General features: G+C 47.9%; 1 long non-coding RNA gene across 6 annotated transcripts in view; it reads right to left on the bottom strand.

The window, feature by feature from the left end:
- The window catches only part of LOC119510777, a 54,719-nt gene extending 34,219 nt beyond the window's left edge, over positions 1-20,500 (bottom strand). For 3 of the 6 annotated variants that reach the window (XR_005212022.1, XR_005212024.1, XR_005212019.1), the window contains exons 1-2: positions 20,136-20,500; positions 19,503-19,607 (exon numbers count right to left, since the gene is read on the bottom strand). This is a non-coding gene — a long non-coding RNA (uncharacterized LOC119510777). Of the gene's footprint in view, positions 1-18,893; positions 19,163-19,502; positions 19,608-20,135 lie in introns of those variants that run through there. The other 3 variants (XR_005212023.1, XR_005212021.1, XR_005212020.1) reach the window with 3 other exon arrangements.
- Between the last annotated feature and the right edge of the window lie 233 nt (positions 20,501-20,733).

The following is a 20,733-nucleotide window of genomic DNA, read 5'->3' as shown; positions in this document are numbered from 1 at the left end:
ATTACCTATAACCAGTGACAACCCAGCAGCAAGGCCCATACCCAGTACACACATCTTGGCTTCTAAACACAATAAAAAGAACAGGGTACTTTGAAAAGTAGTTGATCACAAGGCTGGGGTAGGAAAAATACAATCTGAGCTCAGAGTATCTCATAATGCTGGAAAATAAAAAAGTACTCAAGAAAAGATGAAGGCATGTCAGAAGGACACAGGACCCCATTTGTGGAGCTCCCAATAGCCAAGCTAGAACCATTTGAGCAATACAATAAATAATGATAGAGTTGGACCATAACTCATACGATAAAATAGATACCCTGAGTTCATACTGATATAAATTAGTTGAATAAATAATAGATAAATAGATAAATAAATGGAAAAATCTCTTCCTTGAAGAAAAACACCAATTAGTAACTGTAGAAGGAATGAGGGAAACAGAAAATCACAATAATAAAACACCATAGTAATAGTTGCTGCAGGCAAGATCCACTAAAATAAGTGAGCAAAAGTTTGAGGAGACAGAGGATGCATATGCAGTGCCAAAGATCTCTCCCCACTATATCAGTTAATTCCAAAGGGGCAAATAGAAACTTTATACTGGAGAAACCCAGCAGGCACCACCTTGACCAAGTGAACAAGGCCACCATCACCAGCAATAAGCTACATCCAGGTCATCTGCTCCCTATTATGATACCCTGGAAAGAGAACATCATCTCGATGATGTTCTTGCCAAAAATGTGTAACCTCAACCTATTCAGGAGAAAACATCAGGCAAGCCCTAACTGAGGACATTCTACAAAATCAGTGGCCAGCAGCCTTCAAATGTGTCAAAGTCAAGAAAAGAAAAAGGGGAAACTGAGGCACTGTTCTAGACTGGAGGAGACCAAAGGGACGTGATGTCTTTGTGCAACATGGTACCCCAGATTGGATCCTGGAATAGAAATAGGACCTAAGTGGGAAAGCCAGTGAAATACAAATGAAGTCTGCATTTAGTTAATAATATATACCATTGTTAGTCTCTTAGGTTTGGTCACTGTGCTATGGTTCTTTAAGACTGGTAGAAGCTGGGTGTATAGGCACTTTCTGTACTATTTTTGCAATTTTTCTCTAAGTCTAAAATTATTTCTAAATAAAAAGTGTTGTTTTTTTCTAAATCCCCACCACTGAGCCCAGCCTCAGGGAACCCAATCACTAGACCAAATACATAAAATGAAGGGTCCACACCTCACTTTCGTATTGCCCCAGCTATCCTTAGTATAACCCTAGTCACTTATAAAGTGTGCGTGGCTTTGAAGCAGCTGACACCCCGTGGATCTCTCCACCCCTTCCCCCACTTTGGTCAAGTTGCCCCCCCACCTCCCTCTCCCCATCAACGGTGCCTCCAAACATGCCCGGCCCTCTACTCTGCACAGGAATACCCCATCTTGGGACCTCAGGCTTTCAGGGATTCTAAGGAACTATGAATCCATAGAGATGGAGGCAGTGGTGCAAAGAATTTTAAAAAGGGATAGGAGGAGAGAGAGTAAATATTGCCACAATGATCTTGCTTAGAGGCAAACTTGATCAGGACAGCTCCGGGCTCCGCGCCTGGTTCTCCCACCTCTTAGCATAACACTCAAAAGCCAGGCGTGACACACAGCCCCGTGCAGCCTTGTTCCACCTGGGGACTTCTTGGCAAGGAAAGCCACATCGCTGAGATGCAACACCCTCAGACCCTCCCTCTCACTTCTTGCCTCTAGGTTGAGCCATCTCCCCTGGTGTCCACTTAAGCTTCCAGTCCTGGAACTGACACTCCAATGAGCTGAGTGAAAACACCAGGATTCTTTTCTTCACCCTCTTAGCTAAAACTTGGAGCAACCAAAGGGAAGCGCAGCCTAATCGCTTCCAGGCTTCCCTCCTGGGGGTGGGGGGAGATGGTGACCACGGATCCTATTATCCTCGCGGATGGATGGAGCAGCGAAGCACATCATCGATGGAGCTGTCACACATCCTGTTGGCAACAGCTTAAACGTAACTTAATTTTACAAATAAAATTTTAATTCAAAACTGATGAGCCAAGAACCGTTTCAGTCATTCTCAACTTCTCTTAAGATTTTGTTTTCATTTCCCCACCCATCCCATTAGCCCCTCAATTCTGGGAAGCAACTTTCTTCCCAGAATTCATTAAATCACTCGTCCACTTGCATTTTCCTTCTCATTTTCCCCATCATCCGCTCTCTCCGGCTTTAGGATTTTTGTGTTCCTTTCACTGCCCACTAAAATAACCTCTCAATGTTGGTGAGCATTATTGTTTCCAGAATTCACTAAACCATTCATCCACCTTCACTTCTTTCCTCTGTTTCCCCTTTGTCCTTCCACCCCAGTGTCTCCAGGCATCAGTTCATTGGCTTTGGGCCTGTTTGCTCTTTAAATCTTTGGGGAACTGGGAAGAACTGCACATTTCCCTCCGCGTGTTTGGTTAGCAGACCACGCTTGGCAGCTGCACGGACACTGCTGTGTCGCCTTTTCGCAATTTGTTTGTATGTCTGTTTGCTCGTTCCTTGGTTTGCTTAAGAGCAGTCCGGGGCCAACGTACTTTAGAGCAGGGTCACGTGGTTGTCTTATCTTTCCTTAGTCCTGTTCCTAGTCCACTGGCCTCGCGCTGAAATGCAGTGACACTTTCAATCCACCTCCCTCCCCCACAGGCCCTGTCCCATCCACGCCAACCTCCAACCTGTTGCAATTCTGTAAACCCTGTTTGAGATCCAGCTCCTTCTGGGATGATGCTATTTGATAGCCACCATATCTCCCAAAGGTACCCAGTCAGCCCTTCTGTGTAAATTTGGCACTCTCGCACTGCCACGCCAATTTGAACACGTGGATTTTTTAGCTTTGAAAATGATCTTACAAACCTTCTGCCCTATTTGCTCTGTGTCTCCAGATACACAGTTACAGAGACAACAGTTGCACTTGTCAGGGTGCTGTGCACAGAACAGGTAAGTGTCACCCACGCATTTGTGGCTCACTCTCAGGGCAGCACGATAATGCCCGGGCCCCGTGGCATGTGAGTGTCTACCACTGAGTACAGGACTAGGAGTCAGAAGAGAAACAAGGGCCCTAACCCCAGCTCCTGCTACTACCAGGCAAGTACATCTTCTGCTGTGAACATCTCTTTCTTCATCTTTTCAAACCACCTATGCTCAGTTCACCAGCCTGTAATGAGAATCAGAGGAGAGCAAGTACGTTGGGAAAACATTGCTGAAGAGTCTACAATAATAAGATACAATCATTGCTGGTTATACTATTGCTTTAAATAAGTGCCTTCATTTGTCAGATCCAGGTCCTGACCTCAGGTCCAGTTTGCAACCTGACTGCCTCCTCTCACGTCAGAGATGCTGGAAGGTGCCAAGCGAGGGGACATGGCAGGAGTGGAGAAAGCGCCTACAACCACTGTTGAACTCTAGAAGCATTTCACACAATAGCAATTAGATGTGTTCTAATTCCCTGGTCTATGTGTACGAGACAGAGCTACCCAGGAGACGGACTGCAGCTCAGGCTCAGGGCGCATTTTCAACACCGGGAATGGGTAGCTTGGATGATGGCTCCCCACAAGAAATACCCAGGCCGATTCTGCCATCCCAGAATGGTCTTCTGCAGAACCAGCGTTTACCAGGACTGTGCCCTCCTCAACATACTCCATAAATATCATCTCATTTAACCCCACCACAACCCTGTGTGGGAGATACCATAAAGGCACCTTTCAGCTGAGGACCAGAGAGGTTAGGCCACTTCCCCAAAACCACACAGCAGGGCCAGGACTTGATCCCATAGCTGCTTAACTAGAAATCTCCGGCCTCCACCACTACCTTGCAGTCCTTGTGGGAATGCAGGGGCGTGTCTGCCCTAGGGGAGGCTGGTCCCTCCAACCCTAAGATTTGGGCTCCCTTTTCCATGCTGGAAAGTTTCATTGAACCACACTTTTCCCTTGATCGCAGCCTGTCAGGCTCTGCTGCAGACCCCTAGGAGCCCTGCCTGTCCACAGGAGCCCAGCTGTGGGTGCCCGCTTCTCCCCTCAGTGAGATCCAGGAATCCAGAAGATCACGGTGTCATCTCCCTTCCAAACTCCTGCCAAGATCTCCAGACATGAAAAGTCCTTGGAAGTAAATCAGCTCCAAGTTGCCCAGTTCCTCAGGTGCATCCCGTTCCCCTGGATCACATGGGTAATACTCTTCTACGTCATACTCCCTCCCCTTCTCGTAAATGAAACCTGAACAACTGTCTCCCACTTCACTGTTGGCTCTGTTGTTTGGAGAGTAGTAGGAGCCTACTACTGCATGCCAAGCAATGGGCTGGATGCTTCTCATGTTCCCACCCCACATCCCGGACCCTGCTCTGCCGAGGAAGAAAGTGAAATCCGGAGAAATTAGGTGACTTGCCCAGATGATGGCAGGGCCAGAATCTGGAGTCCAGGCTTCTGGGTCCGTCACCACCACTTTCTAATGCATCCAGGAAAGCAGCAAGATCCCTCACCTTGGGCTCTGCCTTCCAGCCTCCAGCTCCATGAGCCGTTTCCCTGTCACAGCCCATTGGCAGAGTCCTCACTGTGAGCAAGGGGCACACTCAGCGGCGGCTGACACTCACAGCCCCCCATCTGACAGATGGGAAGGGGCTGCCCAGGCCCCACACGTGGAGATGAGCCTCCTTTCTGTCTACTGATAAAGGAAGAATGGAGGGCTTTTGGGACACTGCACAGAGGAAATGCTGATTAATGAAAAACAAATGCAAACGCTGTAAATAACGTCCTCCTATATGAGGATGATGAAGATTAAGATCTAGAAGAGCCTGGCAGGATCAACTGGGACAGAAAGCTCCCCCCAACTAGGGGCATCCAGAGTGGTGCAGGGACCCAGCTGCCATGCAGGGGGAGGGCAGGCTCAGAAAAATGTGGAATTCCACCCAGGGGCCTCCGGAGTTTTATCCACTGGCCAGTTTCTCCCGAATAAGGATAATTTGCTCCATCACCTCTTAAGGGCGAGACATGAATGTTATCCCTGAGCCCCTGGGTGAAATTCTTCTCTGAGACCGGAAGTTTGCTGGGGAAACTATTTTGTTAAGGGTAAATATAACCCTGATTTCGGACAACTGTGGCTGAAGTCGTTGGCGAGTACAATGCTCTTTGTAAGAACAAGAATCAGGGCCATATTTTATCTCTAGGTAGAAACTATTTTTAAGGTACTTCATAAATCATGGGCAAGGTCAACCCTACTAAACATTCCAGAATCCCCGGGGGACTCCTCCCTCCGAGGGCATGCCCCAGCCTCTCTCAGGCTGCAGGGACCCATTGTCCCCAAGCTTCCTGCACGCACTGTCCCCCCAGCACGTCGGGCCACAGTGGGAAGAGGCCCACGCCGCCCGGTGCACAGGTGGGACGACGCCACGCAGTGCCCCAGGTCTGAAGGCCCCGCTGTTTTTGTGCCCCAAGTGGGACCAGGCCCTCTCACAGGGTTGTGATGAGCACCCAAAAAAACCCCAAGCACAAAGCACCTTGCACATCGAGGTCATTTAGGGTGATGCTCTCTTACCCCAAGCTCCCCCGACCACGTTGCAGAGGCTGTCACTGACAGCCCATCATCCCTGAATATGTTTTGTATCATTCCCAAATCAATGAATGGATGCATGAAAAATAAATCACAAAGGAATGAAGAATTCCCTATTTTTGCAGGTGAGGATAACGAGTCAAAAAAATCTTATTATGTAGCCCCGTTTGAAAGAAGTTATCAAGTTGAACTTCCAGGGAAGCATGGTAAGAGAGGGGGATGGGCAATTGGCATAAGCCCTTCTTGCTACTCTGTTCATTCCTCCTGCTATGTGTGAGGATACAGATGTGATGGCTGGAGCTCCAGCAGCTATTACAGACTCTGAGTTGGGCTTGAGGATGGGATTTGCATGCTAAAGATGGCAAAACAGAATGATAGAGGGTGTTAATGATCCCAGAAGGTGGGCAGGGAGGGCTGTCCTCCTTCACTTAAAAAGCCAGTTGTACCAACTCACCTACAAATCTGTGAAATAAGTATTTTGCTAAGTTTTGAAAACTGAATGAAATACATGTCCCCAACTGTTCATGGGGCCATCATTTTGCCCCTGGACTGCCCACTTGCCACTTATTTTACTTGAGTTAGGGGTGGAGAGAACTAGCTGATTTCAGTGGTTACAGTGATCTGTTACTAGAAGCCAAGTACATTTCTAATTGAAACAAACTCTGTAATATGACTGCCTCTTGATTTCCTGCTCCCAGTCTGCCTGCCCCTTCTCAACCTCCTTTGCCAGTTCCTCCTCCTCCCCTTTTCTAAAAACCGATTGCCAGAGGGCTCAGTGCTGGGCTGTCTTCCAATCCCAGGGCTGAAAATACCATCCACAAGCTAATGATAATCAAAGTCATATTAGCTGCTCAGACCTCTCTTATCTCCAGCTGCCCAGCTGGCATCTCCAAATTAGCATTCAAAAAAGAACTCTTAATTCCCTCACCCCTTGTGAACCTGTTCCTCTCCAATCTCAGATTCTCCCTGGATTCCCTTCTTTCCCTGGAGCGTGTCAGCCCACGTCCTTCCATCCCTTCTTCAGCCCCCACCGCCATCGACCCTGCTCCCCTGCCTTTTTGTCCCGACATCTGCTCAGCCCTGGCAGACTGTCCAGCATGATGGCATCACGGGTCACTAGCAACAAAGCTGGCACCATGTCACTTTTCTGCTCAGACCATTCAACGGTGAACTGTGGCCTTTAGAACAAAGACTCCCCGTGGCCCCAGGGCTCTAGGATCTGCGTCTGCCCGTCTCCCTTCCTGCCGCACATTCACCACCACCCACGTTCATTCACTGGCTCCCTCGCTGTTTCTGAAGCCTTATCCCAGACCCAGGGCCTTTGCATTCACCATCCCCTCCTCCTGAATGCCCTTCCAAACTCAGATATCACCTGCTTGAGAAGATCCCCTTGACCTTCTAATCTCACCATTTCTCCCTGTCAACTACCTCCCTTCCTTTCCTCTGTAGTTTTTATCATCATCTGAAAGTCATAATTTCTTTGATTTCTGGTGTGTTATTTCAAATATATGCCTCACAAAAGCAGGAGTTCTGTCTGTCTCCATCCCCAGCTTCTAAATCATGCCTGATTGAGAGACACTTGTCAGTCTTGAATCAGCCAATCATGAATTAGAGAGCTATTGTTATTAAGTTACCATTTTTGTTTATAGTATGTATCTTTAGCCTCGATTCTGATTTTTGGCCTTTTCATTCAAATGGACAATAAGGTAGACTTATCCATTGACCTTTCCATTCCTGAGTTCTTATCTTTGATTTTTTAATGTCAATACATTTTCAATTGATAGTACAAGGCTTAGCATGCTTTCAGAGCCCTTATGTATAAAAAATGTTTCATTGTCATAATACATCAAAGACAAACTGGGATGATAAACATGAATTCTCTGAAAACTTAGAAGTTGTCCCTTTTCTTCCTCAACTCATTGCTGCAAATGAGAAGGCCAACATCATCCTGATTGGTATTTTGTTCCTTTGTGGATAGTGTACAGTCTCAGAGTGAATGCTTTTATACTTAGTTGTTAATTACTGAAATTTAAAAATATTACTGGGCTATATCTCTATGAGGTTTATTTGGAGAAAATTTGCCTTAAATATCCTAATTTGTATCAATTGATACAAGTACATTTTTTCCGAACTTAGAAAGGTTTTCAAACATTTTATCTCTGACAATTGAGTCTTTCCATTTGTTTTTATTTCTTTCTTACAATAACCCTATTATTTGAAGGTAGATTCTCCTTTCACTAAGTTCTGTATCTATTACATTTCTTGTCCTTATATTTTTGCCCCCTTGTCCTTTTTCTATGAATTCTAGGCGTGCAATTCCAGTTTGCCCTCATACATTCCTGCATTTTTCTGCTGGCTCAGGTCTTTCCTTTCCTGCTGCCAATAAAGACTTGGGCTCTGCTGTTTTGTGCATGTTTCTTTGAAGTCTTTTCCTTAGATCAATGACATCCCTTTTCATGTGAGCTTGTGTCTCAGCCTATTGTTATTTCAACATCCTGATCTCTGCTAATATTCTCGTAAATTCTTATAGCTCACTGAAAACTTGAAATACAGATCTCTAATTTACTTTTCATTTCCTCCTAAAACTAATTTTTCAAAAGTTGTGTCTTCGACATAAGTCTCCTTCTATGGAAGGGAATACTTCCACTGGTTTTCTCATGGTTTGGCTTTCTATATATTCATCCTTGATAAAGGCCTGTTGTCAGAAGACAGACAGCACAATTTTACTCTATTTTCCTGTCCTCCTTGCTTCAAATGCCCCTCAGAGAGCCGAAGACAAAATCAGGCTCGCTCCCCTCTCCCAGCGCCAGGCACTCATTTGGCATTTGGTGTGCTCTGCCAGGCTGAGGACGATCAGCATCTCAGATGCAGGAATAAGGGGAGGGGCTAAATTATCATCAGCCAGGTAAGTACACAGAAAACAAAACAGTGGCCCCTCCCTCAGCCCTGCAACAGCAGCCACCTCGGGGACCACCCCCTCTCAGGATTCAGAGTGACACTCCCGTCCCCTCTACCCCTTTAGCTCCCCCATATTGCAAATGGGCAGGGGGGAGGGAAAGCCGAGTCCTGGGTTCAGGCCAGACTAGAGGCAGAGGCTGCACAATGGGGGCCTGGGGGTGTGAGTGGCACTCTTTTGCACTCCTGGGGGCAGGCCCTCAGTGGCTTCACTTACACCTTGAGGGCGATGGTCAACAAGTCCCGGTCTCACCTACTCTGGCCCAGGAGCCATTCTGTTCCAGAGCACTAACAATGAAAATGCCATCAATTGTGCCTCTGGCTCTGTCTCATTGTTGCTAAAGGTAATGGAAAGTCCCTCCAAGGCTAACAATCGTTTCTATTGCTCCTGTGAGTTTTTTGTGATTTGGGGGTTATTTTCAATATTTCCATGTGTATTTTAAGGAAAAGTTGGAAGAGAGATTACTGGGGGCTGAAAGAGTGTCAGGTGATAACTCTTCTTGCTCCTCTGAATCCCCCTTAAAGAAACACCCAGAAGCCAACACTAGCAGGTTTTCCCTAAGAGATCATGGAAAGTGCACACAGGTTTTAAAGTTCTGACTGAGACGTTTGGTACCAGAAACTGTGATCTGAAAGCAGGCTGGAATTTGGATTGGGGTTTGGAACGGAATGGAGAGGACAGCCAAGCGGTTGGAAACACGGGCACATCTAGAAGGGGAGGCAAGAGAGAGAACGCCATGTGTCAACCAGGTTCCCAAGGAAGAGGAGATCGTGACTGGGCCATCAGCTGTGGGACTCGGGAGCCCAGGGCTCCTTTGGAGGCTGAGTCAGAGCCGTCAGGGGTCCTGAGGTTTTCTGACTTCCTTTAGGGAGTGTGTAGGTAAAGGTGAGCTCAGGGGCTGACCCACCTGCTGGATACACCTGACCTGTTCAGGGACAGGGCACCTGCAGCTCCCATCCTTAGCTGGACAGCAAGCCTCGTTCCAACTGCTGCCTTGAGATTTCATGCAAGGCTCTTCCTGCTTCTACCTGGAGGCTTTCAGACTGAGGTGACGTGGCCGAGGCAGGGCTTCTAGATGCTCCCACCATCCCCTACCCCTTGACTAGCCTCCCCAAGGGCCAGCTAACGAGAGCCCAGGGCAGCCTGTGGCCAACCAAGGGTTGCTCAAGACACCTAACACCCCCGTAGGAGCACGGCCCAGGGAGGCAGCGTCAGGAAAGAGCCAAAACAGGTGTCCCCATCTCCCTTGCTTGGGTCATTGGGGAAAAGAAATCAGGGGCTGCCAGGAGGAACAGATGAGCCAGAACTGCAGGCCCCACCCAGCGCGCTCACCCCTGCTCTGCTCTCCTCCTTCTTCCCTGGAGAACAGACCCCCTTGGCAGAAAAAAATGCCACACGTTCTATTCCTGGAAGGTGCAAGGAAATCTGCTGCAGGCAGAGGGCAGCCAGCCTTTCAAGACAGGCTCCGGGCTATGTCCCTTCATAACGGGGTCCGTGGGAGCAGGGAGATTTCCCAAGCCCACCCAGCCCCCTCCTCCCATAGCAGTCAGGAGGGAGACAGCGTCTGCGTGTGATCTCAAGAAAGAGGAATATCAGGGGCACTGCCAGCTTTAAGTACAAGTGCTCTAGCACATTCCACAGAAGCATCCGAGAGAGGGTAAGGGTCGCGCCTAAAGCAGCAGAAGGGACTTACTTCTGGGAGTTCTGAAAATCCCCAGCTCAGATGTGGGGCCTAGTAAAGTGATGGTAACTCTTCCCAAGGGGCAGCTGTGGGGGCTGGGGCTCTCAGCCTGCAAACACACACCTTCCCTGCTTTCCTCGCCACTCTTCCAATGGTGTACAGGGACATTCATCCATATTATGTCACATTAACTCTCAGTTAGACTCAGCGTAAAATGCTGAAGAAGCCCCAAGACATACACTGAAAGCCATATTAAAAAGAAGGCAAAAACCTCTCATCTTATTTTTTAAAAACCACTAAATATCCCACCCTTCAAAAATATATTTTATTATGGAGAGAAATGGGGGGAAAGAAGCATGAAGTACAAATAGAGCAAATAAACATATTTTGCTAGTAGAGACAGAGAGGATTAGATAATGTCCCTGATATTAATACTATGAAAAAATTTAATTTAATGTTAAGTAAGCCACTGAACAGAGTATATGTGAGGGCGTAACCCCAAGAAAATGACTTTGTAAATTAGCCAGAAAGCAAAGCAGCCGTGGTTGGGAGGGGCTCACGTGTTGCTCCTCCAGCCTCCTGGGCAAAGTGTTGTCTTATTTTTCTCTCTAATGCAAACACTCCGGCTGCATCCCCACCTGCTCGTGAGTTTGGACTGGCCCCCCATTGCCCGGATGATGGGGTCCAAACACCCTATTCTTGCGCTCAGGGATCTCCGGGATCTAGCTCCACCACCGTGTCCTCCATGCTCTGCTGAGCCCTCGGCCGGGGTGCTGCACCACGATGCCCCGCTCAGTGCTGGCTCACCCCATGCTGTGCTCGCGCCCCCCGCTGCAGCTGTAAGTCCCACCTGGTCTTCATGGACTCCAGGATGGTGGGGCCTGAGCCCCAGCTGGGGGTCTCCACCATCGCTGGTTTCTTGCTCCATTTCCTACCATCCATCCTGGCAGGTCCTACATCTCTAGGGGTTCTTGAGCCCACCCACCTTCCACGGGCAGCAACACGGGCTTCGTCTCTGCTGACCCTTCCCACCTTGCACAATTCCCGGCACTCAGAGGCTCGACAGTTTCGAGGGTGACTAAATGCACTCATGACTGGCAAATTCTCCAACTGTGCAGTCCGGCCCCATGAATTTCTCCATGTGCAGGGAAAGCGCTTCCACATTTTGGTAATAAGGAGAGAAAAGAAAGAAGGAAAGAGTAGAGATAGAAGTGGAAAAAGTGGGGAATGGAAATGCAGGCCTGAGAGAAATAGGTAGATATTGATCTCGTCACTGTCAGAATCCTGTAAATTTTGAGGTAACAGCTTCCTGAAAGGGTCAATAATAAACTTTCTTTTAAGAGCAGCACGTCCTACAAAATTAATTTGAGCACAAACCTCCACCTGGCTGTGAGCTTTATACATGTAGTTAGACAGCAGAGCATTACTCTGAACTCCTATCTATTCAGGGAAAAAAAAAAATTATTATTAAGCCCAAGAAAGGAAAACACTGAGTGTCTTCAGAGGCCTAAGGACAGAGCGTCCGTCTTGCCCGGCTGTAAAGGCCGTCTCTGCTGGGAGCATGTGCAAAAGAGGGCGAAGGATGGGAGCAGGCAAGATGGGGCAAGGCTGGGGGTGCAGGGGTCCCCGTGAGACTCCCAGATCCTCGGCACAAGGAGCAAATCACATGAGGTGCCTGATGTGCAGGGATCCCCAAAACCACCAAGAGTGGGGGTACCCCCATCCTAGGGCAGCGCAGAAGAGATTCCCTGATGTGGGGGGTGGGGGGGTTCATCTGTCAAGTCTGAAGAGTTGGGATTTGGGCCAATGACATCGGCATCCTCGAGGGGCAGTGGGGTATCGGCTCTCATTGATTGCTCCCGGCTTAGAACCGCAGCTGGGACGGAGCGGGTGTGCTGTGCGTTTTTTGGGTGAAACTGAACTCAGTTGAGTTGAAATGACAGGTGGCATGTGGAGCAGGGCACGGCCATGGAGACCACACAGATGCTTCTCTGGATAATCAGGTGTCCCCCAGCCCCATATTTTCTGGTTCCTTCCAGGAAATTCTGCCTGCCAGAGACCAGGGACTCTGCAGGGACGTCCCTTGGAAGTGGGGTGACAACGTCCCAGAGACCTTCAGGTGCCGCGAGTCAAATCGTTCCCGTGGGCAGAGGCCTGACGTTCGTAAACGCAGGGGCAGGACCCTCGGCTTTGTCTGTTTGGGCCTCACAAGAACATTTGAAGGATGATAAAAATGGGGGAGGAGGGAGGACCCTTTAACAATGTAGAAAGCGGAGTTTCTGTTTACTTTAAAGATGGAGAAGACAGCTTGCCAATAAAACACTGCTTTCCATTTCCCTCTAGAGTTCTGTCATTAAAAATAATCTGCGATGAACTCCCAGCACCTCTCTCACAAGGCCTTCCAAGAGCTTTAAAAATAATAATAAAGCATGCTCAAGGAGAACAGGATGCATTCCAGCAGGACAGCTGGATCCAATTGCCTGGTGCTTGGGGTGGGGGGGAGCGGGCAGGGAAGAAGGCAGCTGGCATCTTCATAAATTAAGCACACTGAGGACAAAATTAGTCAATGTAAGTGAAGAAATGTTGTTCCTCAGCTATTCAGATACACCCACAAACACCGTCTAAACACAAGTGTTCAGTTGCCCATCCACACACTCACATACACACACACACAGCTTCACAGACACACAGAGCCTTGCACACAATCACAGACCAACCCACGAGACACACACAAAAACACAAATCTTTGCACACATGGGCACAACATGAAAACATCTTGTGAACACACACCGGGAAACAAAGTCACTGCCCTCTCCAAGGGGAGCTGCTGTTGGCTTAAGTAGGGCTTTGTGGGTGGCATGGTGGGGAGGGGGAGAGGGTCTCAAGAAAATCTCTTTCTGGGCAGAATGAGTCCTTTGTATAATCCTCTGGCACGAAACGGTGAAATAATAAAGCTCAGAGAGCTCATTGAGCATCAGATGTAATGTGTCTTGTGCATTTATTTCCTCCTCCCCTTTCCTTCCCAGCTCTGAAGAATGCTCAGGTTTGAACTCTACAGAAAAGGATCTCAGGGTCACAGTGGAGGGCACACCCTGATCCTTTCCCTGAAAAGCTTCCCATTGAAATACCCAAAGTGAGCCCTGGGCAGGTAGAGAAACGAGACATTGTTCCATAACCTCCAGTGCCCCTCATTTTATAGTACTTTTACAAAACTCTTGATTTAAAAAGTGTGAACCTCACAATGGTGGGAAACCAAGCATGTTTTGTAGGCCACAGATAACACGGTGTGTGTTTGTTGGATTTCTCCACCCCACACCTCTTCTTTTGGCAATGGCCCGTAGCTCCTTGAGGAAGGCTCCTCACCTCCCATGAGGCTCCAATGTGGTCCCCTCCTGGCCAGAGTGGGGAGCACATGGCCTGGGACCCCGTTCCTCTCAGCTGAGGCATCCATGATGGAGTGAGCCCATTTGCCCTCACCAGGCCCATGGGGTCCTGCCTTAAGGTTTGAGGTTGGGATGCTGTGAGATGGAAGTTCTCTCTTTCCTCTAGATCCCCTGACTCGGATAATGGAAGCCGGGAGCCATCTATAGCCATGCTCTCCCCTTCTCTTCTTCGGAGGTCCACTCAGCACAACAGTGAAGTGGGAAGAAACGGGGGGAAGGAGGTGATGACTTCGCTTGGGTCCTTGGAGGCTCTGAGGTCAGCTAATCTGAGTCGCATGCTGATTAATACAGATAAGGTCACTTCTAGAAGGAAACCACATCTCACACAGACATTAAAATGTCTCAGATAACGACAGCTACGTGCACTGGAGGTGAAATCAGGGATTTCCAGGCACTGGAGAAATTCTTTTGACAGAAGAAACAAATGTGATGAAGGCAGCAAGGGCAGATTAGCAAAGTAGGACCATCCCCTGGGAGCCCTGAAAATGAGATTCACTGCTGTGCTCCTGAAGGGTGACCTTCAGTCACGTCAGTGTTCGGCTCAGTCCATCCGTCTGCAAGGAGGCCCTGACAGCCGGGCTGCCGTGTGGCTTCCGGGCCTGCAGTGACGGCCGGGGTGACCCCTCTGAGAGACCCAAGGCAGGGACAGGCAGGCAGGGAGAAACCACCCACCCAGCCTGTCTGGGCATTTTCACTCTTCTTCCTTTAGAAAATATGATACCTAATAAGGCTCATTCTAAAAGATTTTTTTATAACTCTATAGCAGTACATCAGTACAAGCAATTGATATATCTATCCTGAAATGCAGAATGAGCATGAAGATTTCTTTATGTCTAAATACTTAAATTCAAAGTAAATCAAAACCAATTTTTCTAGTGTTATATAATTTTATTAAACAGCAGATTCCTTTCCTCAAATCAGCTATCATTATGCTTCATATGAAGATGGAAAAAGCAAGTGTGAGTGGTATTAATTTTCTTTGGGAATATTGGCTGGATAGTAGAAAAGCAACATGAGATCTTTCCAATCTACCTAGAAAAACCCAATGGACCAGTGTTCTAGTTTGCTAGTGCTGCCAGAATGCAAAACACCAGAGACGGATTGGCTTTTATAAAAGGGGGTTTATTTGGTTACACAGGTACAGTCTTAAGGCCATAAAGTGTCCAAGGTAACCCATCAGCAACCGGGTACCTTCACTGGAGGATGGCCAATGGTGTCCGGAAAATCTCTGTTAGCTGGGAAGGCACGTGGCTGGTGTCTGCTCCAAAGTTCTGGGTTCAAAATGGCTTTCTCCCAGGACATTCCGCTCTAGGCTGCAATTCCTCAAAAATGTCACTCTTAGTTGCTCTTGGGGTGTTTGTCCTCTCTCAGCTTCTCCGGAGCAAGAGTCTGCTTTCCACAGCTGTCTTCAAACTGTCTCTCATCTGCAGCTCCTCTGCTTTCTTCAGAGTATCCCTCTTGGCTGTAGCTCCTTTTCAAAATGTCACTCACAGCTGCACTGAGTTCCCCCTGTCTGTCAGCTCATTTATATGGCTCCACTGATCAAGGCCCACCCTGAATGGGTGGGGCCACCCTTCCATGGAAATATCCAATCAGAGTCATCACCTACAGTTGGGTGGGGCGCATTTCCATGCAAACAGTCTAATTCAAACATTCCAACTTAATCCCCACTAATATGTCTGCCCCACAAGATCACATCAAAGAATATGGCTTTTTCTGGGGGACATAATACATTCAAACCAGCACAACTAGATTCAATTTTCTTCCAAATATTAGAGACCAGGCCTGGAAACACAATGCCTGCACCCACACATGAATACTCACACACACGGTGGCAGGCAGCATTCTGAGACAGTCCCCAAGATCTCCACCCCTGCCATACACACCCTGTATAGTCCCCTACCTTTGAGAACTTGGAATATGATGGGGTTTCACCCCCGTGATTGCATTATTTTACATGGCCAAAGAGGTTTTGCAGATTTAATTAAGGTCCCTAACCAGTAGACCTTCAGTTCATCAAAAGGGAGACACTCCTGGGTGGGTCTGACCTCATCAGGTGAGCCCTTAAGCGAGACCTGGCCCTTCCTGAAGAATGGACTGAAAGTGTGAGAGGGCCTTTGGCAAGTGGCCTTGAAATGCTGAGCGTGGCACCAGCCAACAGCCAGCAAGAGAAGAGGGACCTCAGTCCTAGAACTGCAAGGAACTGAATTGTGCCAACCACCACACGAGTATGAAAGATGACACTGAGCTCCAGAAAGGAATGCTGCCTTGTGGACACCTTGATTTCAGCTTTGTGAAATCCTGAGCAGAAAACCCAGCTACGCTGTGCCTGGATTTCTAACCTAAGGAAACTGTGAGGTATGTCTTCTACTGCTAAGTTTTTGATAAATTGTTGGAGGTAATTTGTTATGCAGTGATGAAAATTACACACGTGCCCACACAGCCCCTCTTCCCTCATATCACTCCTCCTTCTTAGCCTATTCTTCAAATAGCTCTTTCTTGACTTTTATGTTCCAAGAATCAAGACTCTCTCAAGAGTCATCAGTGAGTTCTTTCCTTCATTCTCTATCCCTATGTAAGCACACAAATGCACACACACATACAAGCCCTGTGCAGGCTGCCCTGGAGAAACTAAAAACTAATCAGATGCAGCAGAACCTGTCATTGAGGGCCTCCCATTGCTGGAAGAGAAAGCATGCCTGCAAAGAATTCTAACACAGTCTGGTCAGAAGGGTTCAGAGACAGCGACAGGCCACAAATCACAAATTTAGATGGGACTTGAAGATGGAGGGGTTCTGTCTGGTGGAGAAAACATGCAAGAACATTCCAGCAGCAGGAGTTGAAGGGCTGTTTGCAACTGGATGCTGGTGGGTCCTTGAATTCCACATTTGGAGCTTGAGTGCCATTTGGAGGTAAAGCAAAGTCAGTGAAGGGTTTGAATCTGGAGAGGAACCTCTCGGGGGTTTCTCTCATCAAGGACATTCTGTTGGCAATGTGGAATATAGACTGAATTGAGTGAGGGACACGGATTAAGAGCCAGCTGCGATTATCCAAAGCAGTTGGGGGAGAGGGGACAGGATCGGGGCTGCCCTCAGGCTGGCAGAATGAAGACAGGCAGTCAAAAGCTCTCCAAAGACAGTGCCATTAGCAGAAATGAAAAGACACAGAGGGTCTCAGTATCTCCAAGAAATTTGTTCTAAAGAGAAAAAGAACACCCCTATTCTGGTGGGAACATTCCACCAGCCTAGAGGATGGGCTGTGCTTTTCCACTGTCACCTTCATATCTCAGCTAAGGAACCGTTAAACCTGAAGTGAAGGAAAAGAGTGCTTCGGGTTTTCAGAATGCCATGTGTGAGCAACTCTACTGTATGTATGTGGGTTTGGAGAATCCAAAATCCACTGTGGTTTTAACATTTCTTCAAATAGCATACTGGATTGTTCTGCTTTTGGCAGGACCATGCCTTTTGCTTACAGCAAACCCCTTGCTAACCTTCCCCTTGTTTCCTGCTTGGATTTCAATCCCTGGGAGTTCTACAGTTACATGCTGATGGACACACCAATTTCCCTGGAACCCATTGTCACTAAGCAGTGACTATGTCCTCATATTGTGATCAAACTATTTCCTGTTGGAAAGGAGGTGGCCCAATAGAACCATAGTCAAGGTACCCATTACGCAAGTTCTTTACAATAATCCTGCTTCCAGAGATTTCTTACTGTTGGAAGACATGGGTGAAAAGGTAAAAACCGAAGGGGAGGCTGAGGGGCTATGAGAAGGCTACTGAGAGGCAACGAGGATGACCGGCAAACCTGGGGACAGATCAGCCACGTGTGAGCAGCACATGCCTCACTCCTCCAGGCCCCTCTGCTTGTCACCCAAGGACTGACTGTTCCCAGAGCCCAGCTCGCAGCAACCATTTGGCAAGCTCTCAGGGCTGTCAGGCAGAATCCTACAGCTCAAAGACATGTTGGGGAGAAGAGAAGGTGGTCTCTGGAGCGTGGAGCCCTGAGCAGACCAGGGTTGGGGACAGGGATGGGAAAGTTGTTCTGGGGCACACCCAGTGGGAGGAGACCCAAGAAAGGCCCAGGATTAAACTCTGCCCTTAAGGAAGCCTTGATGTGGGGTCCTAGAGGGGATGCCACATGTTCTAAGTGGACGCAGTCCTGCTTCCCTGTTGCAGAGTGGTTCAACCAAAGAACCTCTGGGCTGGATCGCAGCTTCTCCATTCTGTGCGGTGCAACCCTGACAGACGTGGACCTTTGGTTGCACTGGATGCTCACCCAGAAGAACATGGACCTCGGTACGGGAGAGTCCTTGATTCATTCTGTTCAGGAAACTTGCTACTGGTAGCCCAGGAAGTTAATCAGACAGAGCTTCCATTGTAACCTTGACCAGTAACAGAGATTCTGATAACACTGTCATGTATGTTAATGTCCCAAATGTTTTAGTTTTCTGGATGCCAAAGCAAACTCCGTGCAATGGGTTGGCTGAAACAATGGGAATTTATTGGCTCCTGGTTTGGAGGCCAGGAGAAGTCCAAAATCAAGGCATCATCAAGGTGATGACTGTGGCATTCTAGGGCTGGCTGCTGGTTTATCTGTCACATGGCCATGCACATACATGACAGCCTCTCCTGGCTTCTCTCTCTGACTTTCACTCTGCTTATAAAGACTCCAGTAATCTGGATTAAAGCCCAATGTGGTTTGGTGGGGCCAAACCCAAACTGAAGTAACATCTTGAAGTGATCTTATTTACAATGGGTCCACACCCACAGGAATGCATTAAGTTTAAGAACATGTTTTTTGGGGGGTACCTGGCCCCAAGCCACAACATAGGTCAAAGTTCATGAGAGATTTTATTATATTATTGAAACTAATTATCATTTTACTGAATATTGTATAAGATACATAAGCTATTAAGAAGTGTATTTTCCTAGACATGAATTCATTCAGTCAATGCTTGATTCCCACACATGCTCTGGGAGCCGAGGTCACTGAAGAGATAAATGACAAGGTCCCAACTGCTCGAAGATGTTTTATGTGTTAGAGACAAGGGAAGCTCTAAGCACCCAGGAAGTCAGGGAAGTCTTCACGTAGGAAGGGAGGTTGAACAGGGGTCTAAAGGATAGGTGGATATCTGCTAGGCAGAGAAGGAGAGGAAGGCAGTTCAGAGAGGAGATATGACTCAAACAAAGGCCAAGATCTTGAAAAATTAAACTAAGGAATGAACAATACAAATAGAGAAAGGGAAATAGCATAATGTTTATTAAAGGGAGTGGAATTCAAAGACCTTCCGTAAGGGGGTTAAGGAGTGGGAGGCGTTGAGGATGGCTCTAAAGTTGATGAGAATGAGTTGCAGGTGGAGCCACTGGTTGAGACTGGGGATGGACGGCAGGAGCAGATCTCAGGGGAGGAAATGATTTCAGCTTTGCTTGAGTCTGCCAGCCATCCCAAGGCCAGTCTCCGTTAGATGGCCAGCTGTGTTTGTGTGGAATCAGGGAACAGCTGGACCCTGGGACACAAAGTCCTTGGTGAAATGTGTACTCTGGGTTACTCAGAAAGAACACCTGAGAATTTAGCAGAGAACAGAACCCTGGGGAGCACATATTTTCTACACAGCTTGTAGAATAAAAATACACACAAGGTATATGCAGAGAAGATCTGGTTGAAGACACGAATGAAGAACAAACATTCTGAGATCCAGAAAGAGTGTGAAACATGCACTACGAATCCCCACAGTCAATAGTTGTGGACACTTTCTTAATGTCTCATCCATTGTCCCCATTTTGTAGATGAGAAAAGTGAGTCTCAGAGAGGTCAAGAGGCTAATTACAAAATCACCCAAAACTTACGTGGCTGAGCTCTGACTCCAGCTTACCCCAAAGCCTGCGTTCTTTCCACAACTCCAGGCGGTCCTGGGATCATCACAGAATGTGGAAAGTTCATGCCTCCAGATTCTGGAAAGAGAACAGGTGAGAGACAGGCTGAAAATCTCCCATTCGCTTTGATGATCAGGTTGTCATTTCCCGGCAGCCTGCGAGCGTTTCTGGCAGAGTTTGGGAAGTAAGCGCCCGACTGCAAGGATGACACAGGCCCCCACGAGCTGCAGCAAAGACACTTTTGCTCTTTCCCTTTCTAGCTGCTCATGCCTGCTCATAAAGTATGGGAAAGGAGTCCAAGAGGGGAAAGTTGGGGACTTGGGAAAGCAAGGGGTTAAAAGAGGGAACAAAGCATCTAAGAGAAAGGAGGTGAAGGTGTTGGCATAGAGAGCCGGGAAGAAGGAATTGTCCTGGGGCTAGAGGGAGGCCCACTGCTTCAGAGACACGGGACCAGCAGAGAAGGGCATGTGTGAGTTTGGGGCACAGAAGTTGAAGGAATCCTTATCCAGCATAAAGTAGAAAGAGAGATCTGATACTGAGATGAGGGAGTGGAGAAAGCGGTCGCCGGTGAAATAGTCTTTCTGTGAGAAAGCAGGACAGGCTTACCCATGTGCAGGATGAGTTTAAAGTCCATGAGTTTGAGGCAGAACCCATCAGTGTGGTTCTTCTGTCTCCATGACATGCCCTTAGCTGCAGGTGAGGGAGACGGAGAACACAGATGGTCTACTGATTCCCAGTTGGACATTCACAGAAGGATCCAAGGGGGCTGGTGCATGGCCCTGAAAAGACACTTTCAGGAAGAGAGGGGTGTTGCAATGTGTGTTGTAATGGGATGTGGCAAGACCTCTATACTACCGGGCATCCAGTTGTTCAATTTTGAATAATGTCGAGATAGCTCCCCTTCAAACTTCATTTAAAGATTTCCTAATCGCATACCCCCACCACTTTCAACACACAGTAGATAAATGCTAAGTAGACAAATTCCCAGTTAACCTCAGCAGATAGAAGGGAAACAAAGCTGTAGGGTCATCCAAGATGCATGGGGGGAATGCATGATGTCCCCACACTCTGGCCAGCTCTCAGGACCCATGCGCCTCATGGCCCCAGGGCAGCTGGGAACTCAGGAGAACAGATGCTCTTCTGTTTTTCCAGAATTGGGAAGTTCATCCTTTGGGGCTCAGCTTCCTTGGAAACAGTCCTCTTC

This window comes from Choloepus didactylus, chromosome 15, assembly GCF_015220235.1.
Source record: "Choloepus didactylus isolate mChoDid1 chromosome 15, mChoDid1.pri, whole genome shotgun sequence".
Classification (NCBI taxonomy): domain Eukaryota; kingdom Metazoa; phylum Chordata; class Mammalia; order Pilosa; family Megalonychidae; genus Choloepus; species Choloepus didactylus.
Note: the sequence above shows the minus strand (reverse complement) of the source record. Positions and strands in the feature narration are given on the sequence as shown.